Consider the following 21,101-nt stretch of genomic DNA (forward strand, 5'->3'; position numbering starts at 1 on the left):
AAAGCTCTTAGAGTTTTCATAACTATCTCTTTACTTATCTACACAATAGGACCTGAAGAATCTGATTGGTAAAAAGTGTCAAAGAAACTTTTTTTTTTGATGGTGGCGGGGCTACACCCACCTGTGCTCAGGGCTTACTCCTGGCTCTGTGTTCAGGGGTCACTCCTGGTGCAACCTGGGGATCACATATGGTGATCAAACTCAGGTCAGTGTCGTGCAAGGCAAGCACCCTACCCATTGTGCTATTGCTCTGGTCCCAAAAAACACTTTTTGACTGTTTTAGTTTCCTGTAATGCAAAATAATATAAAGCAATGAAAGGATTAATCCAAACAAGGCCCCAAGGCTATTCCAGGTTCTTGGCAAATCCTTGGCTGAGACCACCCAGGATGGCAGAAGAGATTTCTTTCTCTAAGAAGATGGAAGTCTTGAGGCCACAGTTTCTTAAGCTGAAACTTCATGGTACATAGTCAACTGGAATGCATGACTATTTTCCATAGTAAAGAAATTTCTGGATAAAGGCCATGTGCACTTCAGGCAAATTAATGACGGTTTATATTGCTCCCAGGCTAGGTGAAGCTGGATATGTACCTTCCTTGCAGTGTCTGCCTCTTCCACAACCCAGGATGCTGTCTCCTGGGTGCTGCGAGGTGTCTCTTCCTTGCGAGGTGTCTCTTCCCCACCCACGGGGCCTCTTTGCTTTACATTAATAATGAGATTCGCTTCTTTCACACTTCTTTCCTTTCCAGTTCTGATTCAAAGCTGTTAGAATCTGGGTGCTTGAATTTACTTTGTTTTTTTTAAAAAAACATCCCATGGCTTTTGAAATAGCAGGCCAAAGGCAAAGGTTATGTTTATGAAAGTCTTGGGCAAAAGCAGCCTGATGAACAAAAGCAACTGAAAAAGATTCAGTTCAAAGAAATCCTTATCAATGTAGATAACCTTCTTGTCAAAAGAGATCGGGCCAAGGAGAGTGAGCACTGTTCCAACGTGTTATGGCAGAGAGCCCTGATGGGAGCAAGGATTGTTCCAGAACATACAAAGGATCTGGTGATTGTTTCTCAGAAACCAAGGAATCTACTCGAACCTCCCCACCTCAGAGGGATGGGGACAGTCATCTCAGAGAATCCTTCAGAATTAGATCAGGGCCTGGCTTTGGCCATGAACAGAGCAGTATAGAGGGAATGTTCTGATAGTTTTGATTAGACACGCAGATGGGAGGGATTCTGTTCAGAAATGGCTAGAAAAAAAAATAGCAGGGTGTGTGGGGAGTGGATGAAGACCTGGCTAAGTCCTAAAATTTCTTTTCAGATTGGCTCTTGGGCAGGAGCAGTACCGGGTGGATGTTTTCCAGAAGTTTCTAGGCTTGACAAAAACTTGAAATGAGTTCGTAATTTCGGTCTAGAAGCAGGGACAGGAAATGTCCAAAGGTAGGTGAGTTCCATCTTTCTTCTTGAGAGGGCATAAGTTTCTTTCTGACTTTGTTATGGGAGAGGGAATAGTGGGTGAGTAATTAGTAAAATGCTTAATCCCACTTTAACCAGAAGATTATTTGGGGGGGGGGGTGTGGATGGGTGGAATAATCATGGCTTTGTGTTTTGGTGGGCTTGATCTCCCTAGTCTCAATTATCCCCGGTTATCCACGCCGCCCCTAGCCTGGTGTGCACCATTAAAGGCAGTAGAGCCCCTACTAGAAATGGCTCGGGGGTAATGCACAGCCTTACTGGGCTTATTTTGCAAATTGACCCTCTTTAGGTCTGGCAACTGTGATGGCCTCTTTAGGACTCTTTTAAAAAAGTCTTTTCCAGTCTGGTTTAAGGTGGGGACCTGGGTCCTGCTGAGCAGGGGAGAAATCAGCCCGGCCTCATCTCCCTGGCTCTCTCAGCTTCCTTTCTCCAGTTCATTATCTCTGCTTCTTCCCTAAGCCGCTCACTGCCCATCAAGTCATTCTTTCCTTCTGTGACCTTTTGGGATCTAGGACTTCACAAAGATGTGCTCCCAGCACTGCTCCCTTCTGCTATGAACCCCCAGCCCAGAGACTCTCAATACAGACATGCAGACCAGAGACCACCGTGTCAGTCAGTGCAAAGGCCCTGCACAGTTTTTCCTGACAATTTTGAGACAGCTAAAATTGCCCGATTTCTCTACATTCTCTTAAGCCATGACTGCTTCATGCAAAATGTTTGTGCAACACGACTAGACATAGAATTTTTACCAAATGGAACCACTATATGAAATGACTATAGGCTTGAGAACTAATTATTATTCATCTCTATCTGATTATTATACAAATGAAAAAAGGAACATAATTGCTAGGCTGATTAAATGGACATAGTGAAAAGAGGGCCTTATGTCTGATAATTTTTTTTAATTGTTTTTCTTTGACAAAATCAACAAACTTAAAACCAATCCACCAACCAGCTTGCCAATTGGAGAGTCTAACTTGAAATTTGCAAAACGAATGTCTTTCAAAAGTTAACAACGCTGCGGTACAAAATTACAAATCTTGGTTTTTTTCAAAGACTAGTTAGACCTTTGTGGGTCTTCATTTCTTATTTACTACAGTCAGTCTTCACCATACTTCAAAATGACTTAGAGGAGCCAGTATGAGAGGTTAGGCACTTGCCTTACCTGTGTCCACCCCATTTTGATCCAGGACTCCACATAGGGTCCCTTGTAGGGGTCATTTCAGAGCAAAGAGCCAGGAATAACGTCAGGAATAACGTCTGAGCAAATCAGGGTGTACCCCTCCCCCGAGATGAATTAGAAAATGAAAGGAGGCAGTGAGAGATGGATAGAAAGAGCCAATGTGAGCATTAATAAACAGAGGGACTCCGGTACCTTTCGCCATAATTCTTGTCCCATGCCATCAGCCATCAAGCCCTTCATCTAACAGAAGCTCACGGGCCTCTAGACAACAGTGGGCAATAACGACATTCACAATGGTCATGCCTCAACTTGGCAAAGTCAGATTTCACTGGGACTCTATTTCCAGGCATATGAAGAAGTTCCAGGGCAAATAGACCCTTTCTCGGTTTCACTTTGATCGTCCCTTCTGAAACCTTCCCCCCTACTCTCTGCCCAGCTCTGCCAGTAGCCCATGGGGGTGCGGGAACTGAAATAAAGCTTGACTTGAATCGAATTATCTTTGAAATTGTGTTTAGGTATCTTTCGCTTGGCTATTTGATAACCAGATTCAAGATTCCTGCCATGTTAGAACATTTGAGTGTGCCAGCTACCTTTTCTCTGTTCGTGTGTTAAAAAATCAAAGCTGAGGCAACATTTTTAAAACAGAGAGAATTTTGTTGCAAAAGGTGACCCAATACAGGGTCCATTCTCCCACACAACTGCAGAACATGATAGCAGCGCAACGGGAAATAGGTGGGTGTCATCATCATCATCATCATCATCATCATCATCATCATCATCATCATCATCATCATCATCATCATCTCGTTGATCGTTGATTTTCTCAAGCAGTCTAAGTAACATCTACATTCGTCCTAGCCCTGAGATTTTAGCAGCCTCTTTGCTCGTCCTTCCCAACAGGTACCGCATTGGAGGCTCTTTCAGGGTCAGGGGAATGAGACACATCATTGTTACTGGTTTTGGCATATGAATACGCCACGGGAAGCTTGTCAGGCTCTCCCAAAATACACATGATCTTCCACAGAAAAAGAAGGCAAGTAAATGACTAAGTGAATACATCTCATTATGAAAAACTACACACCCAAGCCACAGACAGTACCGTGGGTGGGGTTTGCCGCTTACCACAGCACCCTAGAAGGCTTCCCAAACTCTGCCAGGAGGGATCCCTGAGCACAGAGTCAAAAGTAATCCCTAAATGCAGAGCCAGAAGGAAACCATGAGTACAGGTATGTAGGACCTCCACCCCTCTCCCTCCAATTTTTTTTTAAAAAATCTTTTAAAAATATACACTAAGGGTTTAATTATGTCTTGGCTCAAAGAGGTGCAATATGACTCTCTGGATAAAGTATGAAAAGCAAAAGAAATGTGTCTGCCACCTCAGTGCGCTTGCTGCCCAATTAAAAAAAAAATATATATATATATATATATTCCCTTTTTAAAAATCAAATCACTATGAGATAAACAGTTACAAAGTTGTCTATGTTTGGGTTTCAGTCATACAATGTGCCAACACCCATCCCTTCACCAGAGTACATTTCCCACCACCTGTGTCCCCAGTTTCCCTTCTGCCACCCTCCCCCAGCCTATCTCTATGGCAGGCAGGCTCTCTCTCCCTCCCTCTCTCCCTCTCTCTATCTCTCTTTCTCCCTCTCTCCCTCTCTCTCCTTTCGAGGTTTGCAATACAGCCACTGAGAGGTTATCGTGTTTGTCACTTTACCTACTTTCTCATTGCTCCCTTTAACTGAGAACTGAAATAGCTTCCTCTCCAGCTGCTGCTTACTGTGCAGAGATCTTCAGGGTGAGACATCAGGACACCTCGCCCTCACCCCCGCCCCATGCAAACCCCCCACATCCACACATTAGAAGGATCTATCCTAACTGCTCTGCAGCAAGAAAAATACGTGAAAGTTTCCTTTCCCTGGCCTCCACAAAACAGAAAATGACGAATCTTTTAAAAAGTAGTACTCATACAGTGAATAACTATCTAGAGCGTGTCTGCTCTGTGCCAGGCCCAGGGTGCAAGGGTACGAGGTGAACGAAATGCTAATGGACACTGCACTTAGAAGATCTCTGTATAAATCCAAAGTGATTCTTCAGTCAACCAACAACCCTTTGGTTTGAAGGTTCCTGAATCTCTTTGGAGAATCTTTATTTGCACTTAAACCATAAATGCAAAAGCCTTAAAAAAATTTTTAAAAACTTTAACCTACCCCCAGCACCCTGTATTTTCCCAAACAAGCTTAATTTTCTTTTCTTTTTAATTTTAATTAAATTTTTTTTATTGAATCACTATGAGATACAGTTACAAAGCTTTCAGGTTTGAGTTTCAGTCATATAATGATCGAACACCCATCCCTCCATCAGTGCACATTTTACACCACCAATGTCCCCAGTATCCCTCCCCCCTCCTCTTTCCCTCCCCCTGCCTCTATGGCAGACAATTTCCCCCTACTCTCTCTCTGCTTATGGGCATTATGATTTGTAATATAGATAATGAGAGACTGTCATGTTTGGTCCTTTATCTACGTTCAGCACACATCTCCCATACCAAGCGATCGCTCTAACCGTCATTGACTTAGTGATCCCTTCTCTATCCCACCTGCCTTATCCCACAACTTATGAGGCCCACTTCCAACCATGAAGCAATATTCCTGGCCCTTCTTTCTACTGTCCTTGGATATTAGTCTCATATTATGTTATTTTATATTCCACAAATGAGTGCAGTCATTCTATGTCTGTCCCTCTCTTTCTGACTCATTTCACTTACATGATACTCTCCATGTCCATCCACTTAGAAGCAAATTTCATTATTTCATCTTTCCTAACAACTGCATAGTATTCCATTGTGTAGATGTACCAAAGTTTCTTTAACCAATCGTCTGTTCTCGGGCACTTCGGTTGTTTCCAGATTCTGGCTATTGTGAACAGTTCTACAATGAACATACCGTTGCAGATGCCATTTCTACTGTAAACAAGCTAATTTTCCTGCTTAACAAATATCACTCTTTAAACTGAATTACTTATTTGTTATTTGCATTTCCCTAAAATAGGTTTCTAAGATGGCAGAAAATTGGCTTGCTCTTGAAGACCATGTTCTCCCTTGAACACATATCTTGCTTGCTTGCCTCTGTGTTTCTTTGATTGCTTATTTCCACTCTGGAGATGTCTGTGTTCTCCCTCTTGACCACACACTTCTCCCTTTCTCCCCCTTACATGTTTCTAAATAAGTCTCAATAAAAAATGAAAAAGGAGGAGGAGGAAGGGTAGGGGGGAGGGGAAAAGGGTGGGGGAGAAGGAAGGAGGAAAAAGAAGAGGAAGAGGAGGAGAAAAAGAAGAAGGAGGAGGAAGGGGAAGAAGAACAAAAGAAGAAGAAGAAAGATGATGATGGTGTTGGAGTGATAACACAGCGGGTAAGGCGTTTGCCTTGCACGCGGCCGACTCGGGTTCAATTCCCAGCATCCCATATGGTCCCCCGAGCACCACCAGGAGTAATTCCTGAGAGCAGAACCAGGATTAACACCTGTGCATTGCCAGGTGTGACCCAAAATGAAAAAAAAAAAAAAAGAAGAACAAGAAGAAATTGTGTGGATTTTTTCACTATTTTTACCTCAATCGCTCAAGCACATGGTCAAGATTTGATTCTATGACTGTTAATACTTGTATACATGCTAGTTTGGTTTTATAAATTGTTTTTCCTACTATGATCTTACTGTCATCTTACTGCTATTGCTTTTAAAACTTATCTCATACTCAGTATATTGGCCCTCAGTTCTCCTTGGATTATTCCTGATTGCTTTGGGGCTGCAGAGTATTACCAGTCTGGGTTCCATGATTACTTATCACATGATAATTCCTACTTACCCTAAGCCTTTTATCTTCCACTCCACCTACTATACTAATACTGAACCTTCATCCTCCCATTTATATTACCCTAGTCCCGTCTAGACCACTGCTAAGTTCTTATACTCATGCCAATCTAGACCTATAATTCTTGGAGAGGACTCAGAATGTCTATGTGTGTACTTCAGGACTATGTACTTCAAGGCTATGAAGTACACAGAAAACAAGGGAAGGGGAAGAACAATGGAGCTGGTGGAGGCAGGGAGGAGAGATACAGGGTTAAGATGCTTCACTAGCACCCTGGTTTAAATCCTCATGTAGAAGTTGCTTCATAAATATTAGTGTCCGTCGAACCCCGCCTAAAAACATATTTTTTTTAGGCCACACCTACCCATGCTCAGGCCTTACTCCTGGCTCTGCACTCCGGGATCACTCCTGGTAGGTAAAGGGATATACATGATAATCTTTTGGTATCTGTATTGCAAACCATAGTCCTCCAGAGAGAGCGCATGAGAGAGAACGAGAGAGAGAGAGACAGAGAGAGACAGAGAGAGAGAGTGACAGAGAGAGAGAAGGAGGGAGAGAGGAAAGGAGGGAAGAGAGAAGAAAAGTGCCTGCCACAGAGATGGGGGATGGGGGTGTTGGAAGGAGACTGGGACACTGATGTGGGAAATGTATACTTGTAAAGGTACAGGTACAGAATGTGATAAGACTGAAATTCAATCATGAACAACTTTGTACTTTGTAACTGTGAAAAGAAAAAACGATATTCTAAACATCATTTCTTACATCAGGAGAATGTAAGCTACAATGAGATACCCTTGAATACCAAACTCACTGAGATGACTCTAGTTAAAAGGAGAGAAAAATAACAAGTGTTTATGAGGATATGAAGAAACTGAAATTGTCAGACCTTTCTGCTGGAATATAAAGTTATGCAGTTGCTTCATTTTTTTTTTAATTTTTGGTTTTTGGGCCACACCTGGCAGTGCTCAGGACTTACTCCTGGCTCTGTGATCACTCCTGGCAGGCTTGGGGACCCATAGACGGTGCTGGATATTGAACTAGGGTCATGCAAGGCAAGCATCCTACCTGCTATATTATCACTCATATCCCTAGATCATTGCTTTAGAAAGAGTTTGAGAAAAAAATATACTGAAAGTGCTTCTCATAGAGGCAGGCTGATGGGTGGGAGAGAAATGGGGCGGGTGGGGGGGCATTGATGGAGGGAAGTGGACACTGGTGAGGAATTGGTGTTGAAAGACTATTCCTGAAACCCAGTCATGAATAACTTTGTAATTTACGGTGACTTAAAACAAAATAAAGAAATTTTAAATTATGAAAAAAAGTTTGATGTTTCCTTAAAACGATAAATAGCTATCATAAGACTCAGCAATTTCATTTCTAAGTATATACATACTCAAGAGAACTGATAACCTGTATTTGTAAAAAAAAAATTGTACTGGGGTCATTGGTGGTGGGAAATGGACTTTGTGGAGGGATGGGTGTTAGATCATTGTAAGACTGAAACCTGATCATGAACAGCTTTGTAATTGTGTATCTCACAGTGACACAATTTAAACAACAAAAATTTTTAAAAATACTTCTATACCAATATACAGAGCAGCATGAGTAGTATGCCAAAGAGTGGAAACAACCCAAACATCCGTTAACTGATGGATAAGTAAAGGGTGGTGTAGCTCTAGAGTGGCCTATTATTCCATAATAAGGAATGAAGCAATGATACACGGATAAAACAGACAAACCTTGAAAATCCTGTGAAAGAAACTAGTCAAAAAGACCAAAATGCCACACAATTTCAATAGTATGAGGTGATTAGAATAGGCAAATATATGTATACATACATAGAAAGTAGATTAGAGCTTGCCTACGAGGTTAAGAAGAAATGAGAAGTAATATTGCCAGTGGGTATGCTGTTCCTTTTTGGCACCGAGAAAAATATTTTAAAATACATTTTAGTGACTGAACAACTCTATGATCATAGTAAAAACTACTGAAGAGAGAAGACTGAGAAAGGTGAAGAAAGGAGGGAAGAAAGTAAGGAAGAGGAAGGAAGAAGAAGATGAGGAGGATAGAGAGAGAGGGAGAGAGAGAATATCTCAGGTAATTCTAAACATAAATCTACTTCTAGTTTAGAGGTAATGCCTATATCCTCCAAATCTTTATTTTATTCAATCTTTACGGAACAATAACCGACACAGCAGGGATGTGTTATCTTTAAACTGCCATTTTCTTTTTTGTTTTATTTTATTATGGAATGACATCCAGCAGTGCTCAGGGTTTATTCCTGGCTCTGCACGCAGGGATCACTGCTGGCAGACTTTGGGGACCATATGTGGTGCTGGGATTGAACCCAGGTCTGCCATGTGCAAGGCAAGCACCTTCCCCACTGTACTGTCGCTCCAGCCCCTAAAACGCCCCCCCCCCCTTCCACCGTCTCTGAAAAGTAAAGAGTTCCTAGGCAATTTGTTTTTGTTGGTTTTTTTTTTTTCAGGCCACATCTGGTGGTGCTCAGGGCTTACTCCTGGCACCGTGCTCGGGATCACTCTCGAAGAGTTCAGGGGACCATAAGAGGTGCTGGAGCTCGAACCCAGGTTGGTCTAGTGCAAGGCAACTGGCCTACCTACTCTACAGCTCCAGCCCCCACTAGGCAATTCCTTTTTTTTTTTTTTTTTAAATCAAGATTGCAGGAGGGATTGCAATTCTGAATGCCAGCTGGCAGGACTGACCATCTTGGCCAATCTGGCTCTTTTGAATTCCCCAGACAAGGAATTCTGCTGTGGCGTAGCAGAGAGACTCACAGGTAGACAGTGCAAACCAAACTGACCGGTTTGGCCATCACCTGAGCGGCTGTTCCCTCATCTACCCAGTGAACACGGCCTCTGGCCCTCAGGAGCTATTCTTTTGCTAGTTCCCCAGGACATGGCTCTGGTTTGACTGACTTTGTTTACTAAATAAATTAATTCCTACTTCTGGAGTAGCTTCAATTTTTAAACAGAAAGCCATCTATTGGCAGTGACTGATACACAGGATTTTATTGTTTGATATTAAACAATTAAGAGTTATTGTTGTTTTGTCCCCTACAAGTACACTATACATGAAAATAAATATTAGCAAGAATATAGCCACTAGGACTGGAGAGAGAGAGATATTCTCTCTCTACTCTGTGCAGTAAAGGGATAGTTTAACTTTAATAAATCCACAGTGTAGACTATTTCTTTCATGGAAATAAAGCTCTCTTGTCAAAATGTATATGAGTTGTTGACACATTTAAGCTTGATTACATAAATATATTTGAAAATATCCTAAGAATTTAGTCTTTTTTTAAAATCTACCAGCACTCTAGAAGACCTTACTAATTTAGAATACTTTTGAAATTGCTTCTTTCAACAAGATCTCTCTGAAGATTTTCTTTACAAAAGTAAATACTGTGTATTTATAAATAGAGGGAATTTTGTCATTTGTTCAACTTGATTAAAAATAGCAAAATATGAAAGTATGGGTGTCTGAGAACTGGACTAATACCCTGGTTTGGTTATCTACGAGAAAGTTTTTTTTTCCCTAGAGCTCGGTGAGTTCAGATGCACACAGAAAAGCAAAGTGAGTGAGGCCATGCCAAGGTGAGAGAGGAAAGACAGGTCTCAATCCTCAGGTATGGTTGTTGTGAAATGAAATGAATTTCCAGCTGGAATGGTTCATTACAAAGAATAATTCAAAGGCATCAATGGAGCTATCATTTAGAGTCTATTTCCTGAGAAAAGAGACATAATCTCAAGACTAAATATATTGATCATCAGAGGTAAGCATGTCAAGGCAGAAAGAGAAGCAGCCTTGAAGTATTTGTGGTTCTTTCCACAAAAAAGAAAGAAATCTTTCTTTTTTCTCTTTTTGGAAAGAACCACAAGTACTTCCGCAGACTGGAATATAAACGCTTCAAGCGGAGCCCTTACCAAACTATTGGGGTCGGGCTATTTCTTAACAGCACTTGTTCCCACCTTCCTCTTGGCCGTCCCAGCTTTCACCAGAACAAACCAGAACCTCAGAAAACAAACTTAACTACAAACACTTATAATTCAAACTCCAAACAAGCAACCCAATTTAATATCTAAAACACATCCGAACTTTTCCTGGTTTCCCAGACACGGTGGAAAAAACTCTCGGCTGCAGGTTCATGCAGAAGAACCACACAGGTGCAGGACTACACACTACAATTATGGAATAGGAATCGTAGTGAGAATCGCTTCCTCCTTGTCATGAAGGGAAATGTTGAAAAAGCCGAATTTATGGATCACTCCCCCCGCCCTTTGCCTCTGGTGCACGCTTTTAGGTCTTTGCACATATACATCAAACGGGCCCAGAGTGACAAAGAACTCAAATGCGTATAAAAATAGCACTAATATAAAAGAGTTTCCCATAATAAAAAGCTTTTGACAAAAAAAAAAAAGGGTTGGACAAGTATTCATCTCTCCCAAATTGCAGTTCCAAGATAATGACTGTTACACAATTATTGCACAAAGGCAAGGTGAAGGGTGAGAAAGAGAGAAAGGAGGGCAGCAAGGGAGCCGCGTCCTCAGCAGGACAGAACCTGCTGGCTCTCGCTGGCAGGGCCACCCCCGCCCCGCGCCTTCCTGCTGTTTTGGCTTCCTCCTAAGCCCGTGCACATCGCGGTTCTCAGAAGTCCCTCTTTAAGGGGAGCCCGGCCAGCACCCAGAGGTACCGTGCAGAGCCTTCAATGAGAAATGTCCACGTCTCCGTGCACAGGGAACCAGCTGTCAGTTTCAGTAACGGGGTTTCGGGTTTCTCCCTGCCCGCCCCGCTGGGTCTGCCTCCTGCACAGCCCCATCAGCCTCGGAATCACCTCCAATCACACACGCACAGTCCCCCTCTGTCCTTGCGAAATCAACGCTGATGAAACAGAAGGGGAAGGAGGAGGGGGGGCTACACAACAAACCAACCACCCGGGGCGGGGGTGGGGATGGGGGGGAACCCACCGGGCTGTGATACTCACAAGGATGAAGAATTCCTACACATGCCGCTCCATGGCTCCGGGCAGCCCCGAAAAGATGCAAGGGTGAGTCCAGGACGCGCGGCGGGGTCCGGGGGAGAGCAGGGAGCGGGATTCCACCCGCACGGCCCTCCGGCCCACCGCAGAGGGGCCCCGGGCTTGCTGACGTCACGGATTCATGAATGGATGTAAACCGGGGCCGCTTTAGGATTCCGCACCGACTCGGCCGCGGCGTGTGCGGGGCAAGGGGAGGGCGGGCCCCGCCGAGGCTGGGCCAATGGGCGGCGGGCAGCCAGGGCCGGCCTCCTTTTACGAGGAATCCGGGCCCAGAATAAACACAGCCCCGCCAATCAGGCATCTGATGCTGCCCCCAGACAGACGGACCGACGGGCGGGCGGGGTGCGGGGCGCCGGGGAGCGAGCGCGAGAGAAGGTGTGCATGATGTGGAGCGGGTGCTCACCCCCTAAGATAAGCCTGTTATTATTATTATTATTATTATTATTATTATTATTATTATTATCATTCTAAGAGGGACTCTAAAGCGAAATCTCCGTGCTATCTGTGTCAGCGCATCCTAGGGGAGAAGTAAGGACCCTTTATTCACGGAGCGCTGTTTTGTTTCAAAGGAAGGGGTAAAAGAAAACGTGCCTGAGTTGCTGTGATGGGGGAAAAAAAAATCAAAGTCAGGGGAAACGCTGCGAAAACAGGAGAGCCGGAGTCAGAAGCGCTGCGCACCCCGTAAAAGCAAAAGAGAAGGGGAATAGAATGGAAATGGTAACCTAGCGACGGGGAAAATAGAAAGATGACAAAATTATATAATGCAACTGTTTCCGAGCACAATATCATCTTGCAGACCTATAGGGCGCGAGAGAAGTAGACGAGGAAGACTTCTCCAAGCCTCGTTTAAATAAGGCTGAACACTTCCTCATTGGTTTATTAAACTCCTAACATTCAATTAAGACAGTTCCAAACCTACTCCGGGATTCTTCGAGCAAATTTGGTTTTAGTAAGCTGTTTTATTGACAACAAAAACAGCTGTGCTAAGTTCACCCAAAGAAACCCAAAGAAACATTTGATTTTGTTCTAATTTTTAAAATGTGCTAGCTTTACTGAGATATAACTGACATATTAAAAAACAAACAAACACCCACATCCCTTAACCCCTGCACCTTTTTGTTTGTTTTTGGCCCACAACCGGTGGTGCTGAGGGCTTATTCCTAGTTCTGCACTCAGGAATCACTCCTGGTAGTGCTGGAGATCAAACCTGAGGGCTGCATGCAATGCAAGTGCCCCGTCTGTACTATTGCTCTGGCTCTCCAAACTGCAAACTAAAAAACTAATTTTTTTTTTAATTTAATCACTGTGGGATAGACCCTTACAAAGCTGTTCATGGTTAGGTTTCAGTCATACAGTGTTCCACCCCCATCCCTCCCCAGCCTGCCTCTGTGGGGAGGCAAGAGTACATTTCCCAGCACCACGGTCCCCAGGTTCCCTCCCATCACCCCCACCCCAGCCTGCCACCATGGCAGGCGCTTTTCCTCTCTCTCTCTCTTTCCCCCTCCCTCCTCTCTCTCTCTCTCTCTCTCCTCTACCCCTCATCATACTGAACATTTTTTATGTGACAATTTCATGACCTCGTAGGTATACCCGTGTATGTTCCATACCATGGTCACTGCCCACAGTTCCCAGAGTTCCTTCTATTTCTTTGAGGGGACTGTTTATTTGAGTTGGTTGTTGTTTTTTCTGGTTTTTTTTTCTTTTTGTTGTTGTTGTTGTTTTGGGGCCACACCCAGCAATGCTCAGGGCTTACTCTTGCCTCTTGATTTAGGGATCACTCCTAGCGGGGATGAGGGGACCACCATTATGGGGTGCCAGGGATCAGATCTGGTCAACCACATGCAAAGCAAACACCTTAACCACTGTACCATCGCTTCACCCCCTGTTTAGATTTTTTTTTGGCAGGGGAGGGTAAGAGCACTTAATATGAGATCTGTAGTCTCAGCAAATTTGAGAACCTCAGTATCTTATAGGTATTATCATCTATGACATATGGTTAGAACTTTTTCTAGTGTAGCTGAGACTCACTACTCACTAAATAATAATCCCCATAGCCCTCTCCCCTGGTAAGCAGGACTGCATTCTCTTCTTCTATGAGTTGACCTGTTTTAACTATCTCACTTAAGTGGAGCTCATGTAGCATTTGTCTTTCTTTTGTGACTAACTTACTTCTTTTAGTGTAATGTTCCTTTAGGCTCATCCATGCTGTCACAAATGGCAGGGTTTATTTTCTTTTAAAAGGCTAAATAATATTCCACTGTATTATGCATTCCTTATGACCTGTTGTGTACCTGGGTTGTTTCCACACTTGGGTACTGTGAATAGTGCTGCTGTGAGCATGTGAATGCAGAGATCTCTTCAAGATTCGTATTTCAGGTCAGAGTGATAATACAGCCAGTAGGTTTCTTATCTTGCATGCACCTGACCCAGGTTTGATCCCTGCATCATATATGGACCCCCTCGTCCTGTCAGGAGTGATCCTTGAACACAGAACCAGGAATTCCAGGGGGCTCAAACCCAACCTCAGTAAGTAGTGTACATTGCTTAGTTCATTTGGGAAAAAAAATTTCCAGGACTGTTTTATACATAGCAGAGATTCAGAGTACTATTTTATATACTCAAGCAATAGAATATCACTGGCAAGGAAAAATTCAACAAATTTCTCTAACTTAGCTTATTGTGAAATAACACTGTCTAAAAGATGGGCCGAGAAGTTTACTCATGTAAGTTGGCAGTGCTTCAGATCAATGCATTACTGGTACATTCCCCGTAGGCTTGAGGATACCACAGTGACCTATATCAATATGTCCACATACCAGGCTATTTTAGAACCCACAAATAAAAAGATGAAGAAAGCAAACTTAGTTCTTGTAACAGCGATCAAAGCCAAGCAGAACACAGTAAATCACATTCTAAAAAAGATACATTTTTCTTCCAAAATAATACAGACTAATAGAACGCATCAATAAAATAGTAGAATCTGTTATAGAAAGAAAACGTATTTGCTAAAAGCAGCACCATCGTTACTAACAATAGAGCCACCAATGAGCAGACGGGCCTCTAACACTGCACTATAGAAGAGGCTATAAATGGTTTGAGTAGCCATTGAAGAACCTAAGGGGACGGTTGAGAAGTAGTCTGGCAGATAAAAACAAGCTGGCTAGATGGACTTACCGTTATAGTTAGATGTATGTGGTCTGGGTTATCTTCCTTCTCTGTCCCACAGAAATACCAATGAAGCCAACAAAAAAAATTCTGTGTTAAAAATCGTAGGCTATCATTGGGAAGATAAGTTCTTTATAACTCCCTAGATCATAGCACCCCTGCAGAGGTCAGCATGAGGTAAGCCATTGTTTTAGGGACAGCTGTCGGGGGTCCAGGGACGTGAAAACTATACATTCCGGAGCAGCCCTCGGTAAGAGAACTTTCTGAGATGAAGGAAATGTCCTATAATTTTCACTGTCTGACTCAGGGGCCACATGGGGCACCTTAGTACTTAAAACGTGGCGAGTGTGATAGAGAAATCTGAAATTTAAATTGATTTCGATTTTAAAATAGTCCTATGTGGCTCTTAGTCACCCTATGGGACACTGCAGCTCTAGAAATAAAGGCAATTTCCATCCTTATAAGTAATCTTTTACTTCGGCATGTGGGCATGCTAAGTGTGGAGAACTACAAAGCCATTATCTAGGTGAGTAAGCGCTTTGAAGAATCAAATGAACCTCTTCAAGTTTCAGTCATGATTACAAGATGACTATCGTCTCCGTTCCCAAGAAGACACTAAAAACTCATTATTAGAAAAGAAAATCTAAGAATAGAAGTTAAGGTTCTGCTCTAAGATATGAGCTAATCCAGTTGGAGGTATGTATAAATGTATGTATATGATTATTTTTTAAGGGAAAAATGACTCATTTGAACCAAGATCTAAGAAAAGTACAAAGTATCAAGATCAATGACATTTTGGGGGCCAGAAATATCAGAAGAAAAAGTATAATAACTACAAATTAGAATGTGTAGTGATTCAGCTTTCCCTCACAAACACAAGTGATTAGTGGTAAAAACAAAAAAAGTAAAAATCGTTATTTAAAAAAAAAAGAAAAGGAGATTTGTGCTCAAATCCTGTTTCTGCCCCTTTTTAGTTCAGGCAAGACTGCATTTCAGTTTTCTCATTATTAAAACAGGAGAACCTGCCCACGTTAACTGATAAAGGGTTAATTACCAAGACATATAAAGCACAGGTAGAAATAAATAACTACCCCATCCAAAAATGGTGGGGAAAGCTTAACAGAACATATACAAATGGCTAAAAGGTATATGAAAAAAATGCCCCACCTTAATTATCATGAGGGAAATAAAGACAACGATGAGACATCATCTCACCCCATGAGACTGGCACACATCACAAACAGAAGCAATCAGTGCTGGCATGGATGTGGGGGGCAGAAAGAACCTCATTTACTGCTGGTACGAGTGTTGACTGATCCAGCCTTTTTGGAAAATAATCTAGACGCTCATCTAAAAACTAGAAATTGTGCTCCTATATGACCCGACAATTCCACTTTTTGTTATCCACCCTACAGGCCCAAAAACTCTATTTAGAAAGGACATTTGTACCCCGTTGTTTATTGCCATACTATTCCCAATAGCCCAATAATTGAAAACCACTCCTGTCCAAGAACAGATGACTGGATAAAGAAACTACGGTACATGTACATAATGGAGTATTACTTGGCTTTAAGAAAAGACAAAACCATGTAGTTGGCTGCTATGTGATGGATCTGGAGAGGATCATGTCCAGTGAAGTTAGAAGAGAGGCAGACACAGAATGATCTATGGCGTAAGTGACATACAAAGAAACAAAGTAAGGGAATAACAAATGCCCAAAGGCAGCAGAAACCTAGACCGGGTCTTCTGTAGGAAGCTTACCACAGGGGAGGGATGGCGGGATTAGAATGGGAAGGGGGACACTCGGACAATGGTGCAGGGAAGTGGACACTCTGGAGGAGGATGTGGCGAGGGGTTGTGTTGTGCAAGAAACACTGGGGCTGGAGTGATAGCACAGTGGGTAGGGCGTTTGCCTTGCACGAGGCCAACCTAGGTTCGATTCCCAGCATCCCACATGGTCCCCCGAGCACTGCCAGGAGTGATTCCTGAGTGCATGAGACAGGAGTAACCCCTGTGCATTAATGGGTATGAGCCCCCCCAAAAAAGAAACACTACCATGAACAGTAAACTATGGTGCCCACCATAAAATTTAGAATAAAATGAAATAGGGGGGCAGAGAGATAACACAGTGGGTAAGGCCCTTGTCTTACACAGGGCTGATCAAGGTTCAAGCCTCAACTCCCTATAATGGGTCCCCTGATCCCTCCTAGGCATGGCCTTTAAGCACAGAGCCAGGAGTATGCCCTGAGTGCTGTTGGATGTGATAAAAATAAAATGAAATAAAATAAGAATATCAAATAGTTAAAGTAGTTCTGGGAAATATGAAGAAAAATGGGGGCTGGAGATAGTGCAAGGTAAGTAAGGCACTTACCTTGCATGAGGACAACCTGGTTTGAACCCCACAACCCATATGGCCCCCGAGCCCTGCAAGGAGTCGTCAGAGCCAGGAATAAGTCCTGAGTACCACTGTATGTGGCCCAGCAGCAAAACAAAACAAAAAGTGAAATAGGGACATCATGCTCTCTGCCTTCAGAATATATTACAAAGCTGTAATAATGAAAGGATGATGGATCAGGAGTGTAGAGCACTTGCCTTACTTGTGTGAGACTCTGGGTTTTATCCTCCAAGATAGCAAACACCAAAACAAACAAAAAAACACAGAGCTCAGAAATGAATCCATATATGTATGAACATCTAACTTGTGAAAAAAAAAAGCCCAGACACAAATGGAGAGAGAAAAGCCTCTTGAATGAGTGGTTTTAGGATAACTGGATTCCTACATAGAAAGAAGAAAAGAGAGAGAGAGAAGGAAGGAAGGAAGGAAGGAAGGAAGGAAGGAAGGAAGGAAGGAAGGAAGGAAGGAAGGAAGGAAGGAAGGAAGGAAGGAAGGAAGGGAGGAAGGAAGGAAGGGAGGAAGGAAGGAAGGGAGGAAGGAAGGAAGGAAGGAAGGAAGGAAGGAAGGAAGGAAGGAAGGAAGGAAGGAAGGAAGGGAGAAAGGAAGGAAGGAAGGGAGGGAGGGAGGAAGGAAGGAAGGAAGGAAGGAAGGAAGGAAGGAAGGAAGGAAGGAAGGAAGGAAGGAAGGAAGGAAGGAAGGGAGAAAGGAAGGAAGGAAGGGAGGGAGGGAGGAAGGAAGGAAGGAAGGAAGGAAGGAAGGAAGGAAGGGAGAAAGGAAGGAAGGAAGGGAGGGAGGGAGGGAGGGAGGGAGGAAGGATGGATCTAAATCACTGATATAATAAAAATTAACTCAAAATTAACTTCAAGATTGAGATGTTAGGCTAAAGACCATAAAATACACAAACAGATGATACACTAGAACCTTTATAGTAGAGAAATATTTGGAGATTAAACTTCACAGGCAAAGTAAACGAAAGCAAGAAAAAAACAAATGGGACTGTATGAAATTAAAAAGCATTTTGTACAGCAAAAGAAAGTGCCACAAAGGTGAAAAGACAACCTAGAAATTGGGAGAAGATATTTGCTCATGGTATATATCCAACAAAGGGTTGGTGGCCAGTCAAAATATATGAAGAAATCATACAACAATAACAAAATCAAACTACCCAATAAAAAAAATAAGTCATTTCAAAGAAGCATACTGACAGTCCACAGACAAATGAAAAAATGTTTCATGTTACTGATAATCATGAAACGCAAATCAAAACTACAATGAGCTATCACCTCAGACCTATGAGAATGGTTTCTATCAAAAAGGCTGGAAACGACCAATGACAAGGATGTAGAGCAAAAGAAAATAATAAGGAAAATAATTACGAGCTGGGAACACTGGTTAAAAGTCTGCCTTCATATCGGAATGTTAACCCTGTTTCTCTGTATTCAAACCACACAGATTTGCTCTGTCAATAATTTTTATATTTAATACTCAAGTTGCACTAACACGACTCAGAGACCTGGGCCCTATGCAAACAGGATGAGAATGCTCTTCCGGTATCCCAAAGAGGAATCAAAAGAGCTATGTTAGGAGTATCACGTTTCACTCAAGTGAGAGAAGGAATCTGGAGTTTCAACTCCGTCGACAATCAAGAATCAGGGACGCTGTCTCATTTGTCAAGGCGTCAAAAATCAGATGGGCCGGACATGTAATGCGATTCAAAGACGACCTCTGGTCTAGAGCTGTTACCTACTGGATTCCATAGGATATCAAAAGACCGCGTGGCCGCCCACCTACAAGATGGCCAGACTTCTTCGTCAAAACCCTGAATGAATGGTTTGAGGCTCTTCGTGTTCCTGGAGCAAGCAGATACCATTGGGCTACCCTAGCATGCGACAGGGACGAATGGAGATGTTACTGGCGCCCACTCGAGCAAATGGAAGAACAACAGGATGACAAGTGATATAAGTGATACTCAAGTTTCAATATTCCAAGACCTCAGTAGACCATCACTTCACTGTTGTTACTGTTGCCCAGTCGCTACTAAATATCCATCCATAAAAGTGATTTTAAATAAATAGTTAAGGAAGACAATTTGCAGGTACAATTAAAATAGATTCTTGTGTAAAGAATGATATTTCAGGGGCTGGAATGATAGCACAGCGGGTAGGGCGTTTGCCTTGCACGTGGCCGACCCAGGTTCGAATCCCAGCGTCCCATATGGTCCCCTGAGCACCGCCAGGGGTAATTCCTGAGTGCATGAGCCAGGAATGACCCCTGTGCATTGCCGGGTGTGACCCAAAAAGAAAAAAAAATGATATTTCATTAAAAAAATAAAGCTACATACTACCTAAATATCATTGCCCATTTATCCTACTCTGTATCACAACTTAGCACTTTTCATGGGGAATTTGTTTTGCAACTAAATATCAGGGAAACTTATATTCTTAAGAATTATTAGGAACCTTTATTTTTCCTTTCTGGGTCACATCGAGTCATGCTCAGGGGTTACTCCTGGCTCTGCACTCAGGAATTAGTCCCGGCGGTGCTTGGGATCCATATGGGATGCCGGGGAATTGAACTTGAGTCAGCTGCGTGCAATACCCACTGTACTATTGCTCCGGCCCCTAGGCATCCACTTTTTTTTTTATTTTATTGAATCACCATGAGATAATTGCAAGCTTTCATGTTTGGGTTACAATCACACAATGATCAAACACCCATCCCTCCACCAGTGCACATTCCCCACCACCAATATCCTTAGTATAAACTCCCTTTCACACCTTCCCCCTGCCTCCATGGCAGATAATATTCCCCATACTCTCTCTCTACTTTTGGGCATATGGCTTGCAATACAGGCACTGAGATGTCATCATGTTTGGTCCATTATCTACTTTCGGCACACAGCTCCCATCCCGACTGATTCCTCCAGACACCATTTTCTTAGTGATCCCTTCTCTATTCCATCTGCCTTCTCCCCTCTGCTCATGAAGCAGGCTTCCAGCTATGGGGCAATCCTCCTGGCCCTTCTATCTACTGTCCTTGGGTGTCAGCCTCATTGTATGTTATTCTATACTCCACAAATGATTGTACACCATGACCAAGTAGGATTCATCCCAGGGATGCAAGGATGGTTTAACATTTGCAAGTCAATCAACATAATTCATCATATCAATAAAAGAAAAAATAAAAACCATATATGATCATATCAATAGATGCAGAGAAAGCATTTGACAGGATCCAGCACCCATTTATGATGAAAACGCTCAGCAAAATGGGCATGAAAGGAACTTTTCTCAATATAGTCAAAGCCATCTACCACAAGCCCATGGCAAGTATCATTCTCCATGGGGAAAAACTGAAAGCCTTCCCTCTAAGATTGGGCACAAGACAAGGCATCCACTTTTTAAATGACAACAGCATAATCCACTGAATGCTGGTTTTTGTCCTTCCTTCTGGGAAGTCAAAGTTCAAGTCAGTCTATTTACTTATCATCTACATTCCTACATCTCTCTATCTATCTATTTGTCCATCTCTATACATAATTTATTTTCCCTCTTGTTATCATGTTTGCTTTATCATCATTTAGGGGGATTTTATTTCTCTTTTGCTAACCTCACTGCATATATGATTTAAGATTAGCACTTCAAATCTTTTTTGAAAGGGTAAAGTAACAATTTATATTAAATATATCCGTATCTATTAACTTTTAAAAAAACAAAAGACTTGAATTGTGTCTTTCCCCTGACCCCCTCATAGTTGTAGCAAGTATCCTGTTAAAAGCCACAATTATTTCCATGATAAAAGAAAACCCCAAAAGTGTACATAATTATGATAGACTTTAAAGAAGATTGCTAGTTAAGTGGATTTGAAGTCTTCAACATTTTTTAATCAAATGGTAATAAAACATCTAATAAGCTTGAGAACCATAATTGCCTAGAGGATTTTATACGCTATTTAGAATAAATCTTAACAGC

At 42.5% G+C, this 21,101-nt stretch overlaps 1 protein-coding gene across 4 annotated transcripts in view; it reads right to left on the bottom strand.

The window, feature by feature from the left end:
- MAP3K13 (mitogen-activated protein kinase kinase kinase 13) overlaps positions 1 to 21,101 on the bottom strand; it is a 192,191-nt gene that overhangs the window by 92,147 nt on the left and 78,943 nt on the right. Inside the window, exon 1 of one of the 4 annotated variants that reach the window (XM_004603036.2) lies at positions 11,517 to 11,763. The exons of the other annotated variants lie outside the window; for them this stretch is intronic. The gene's annotated coding sequence lies outside the window, so the exon portion shown is untranslated. Of the gene's footprint in view, positions 1 to 11,516; positions 11,764 to 21,101 lie in introns of those variants that run through there. 4 annotated transcript variants of the gene reach the window in all.

This window comes from Sorex araneus, chromosome 2 (genome assembly GCF_027595985.1).
Source record: "Sorex araneus isolate mSorAra2 chromosome 2, mSorAra2.pri, whole genome shotgun sequence".
Taxonomy (NCBI): Eukaryota; Metazoa; Chordata; class Mammalia; order Eulipotyphla; family Soricidae; genus Sorex; species Sorex araneus.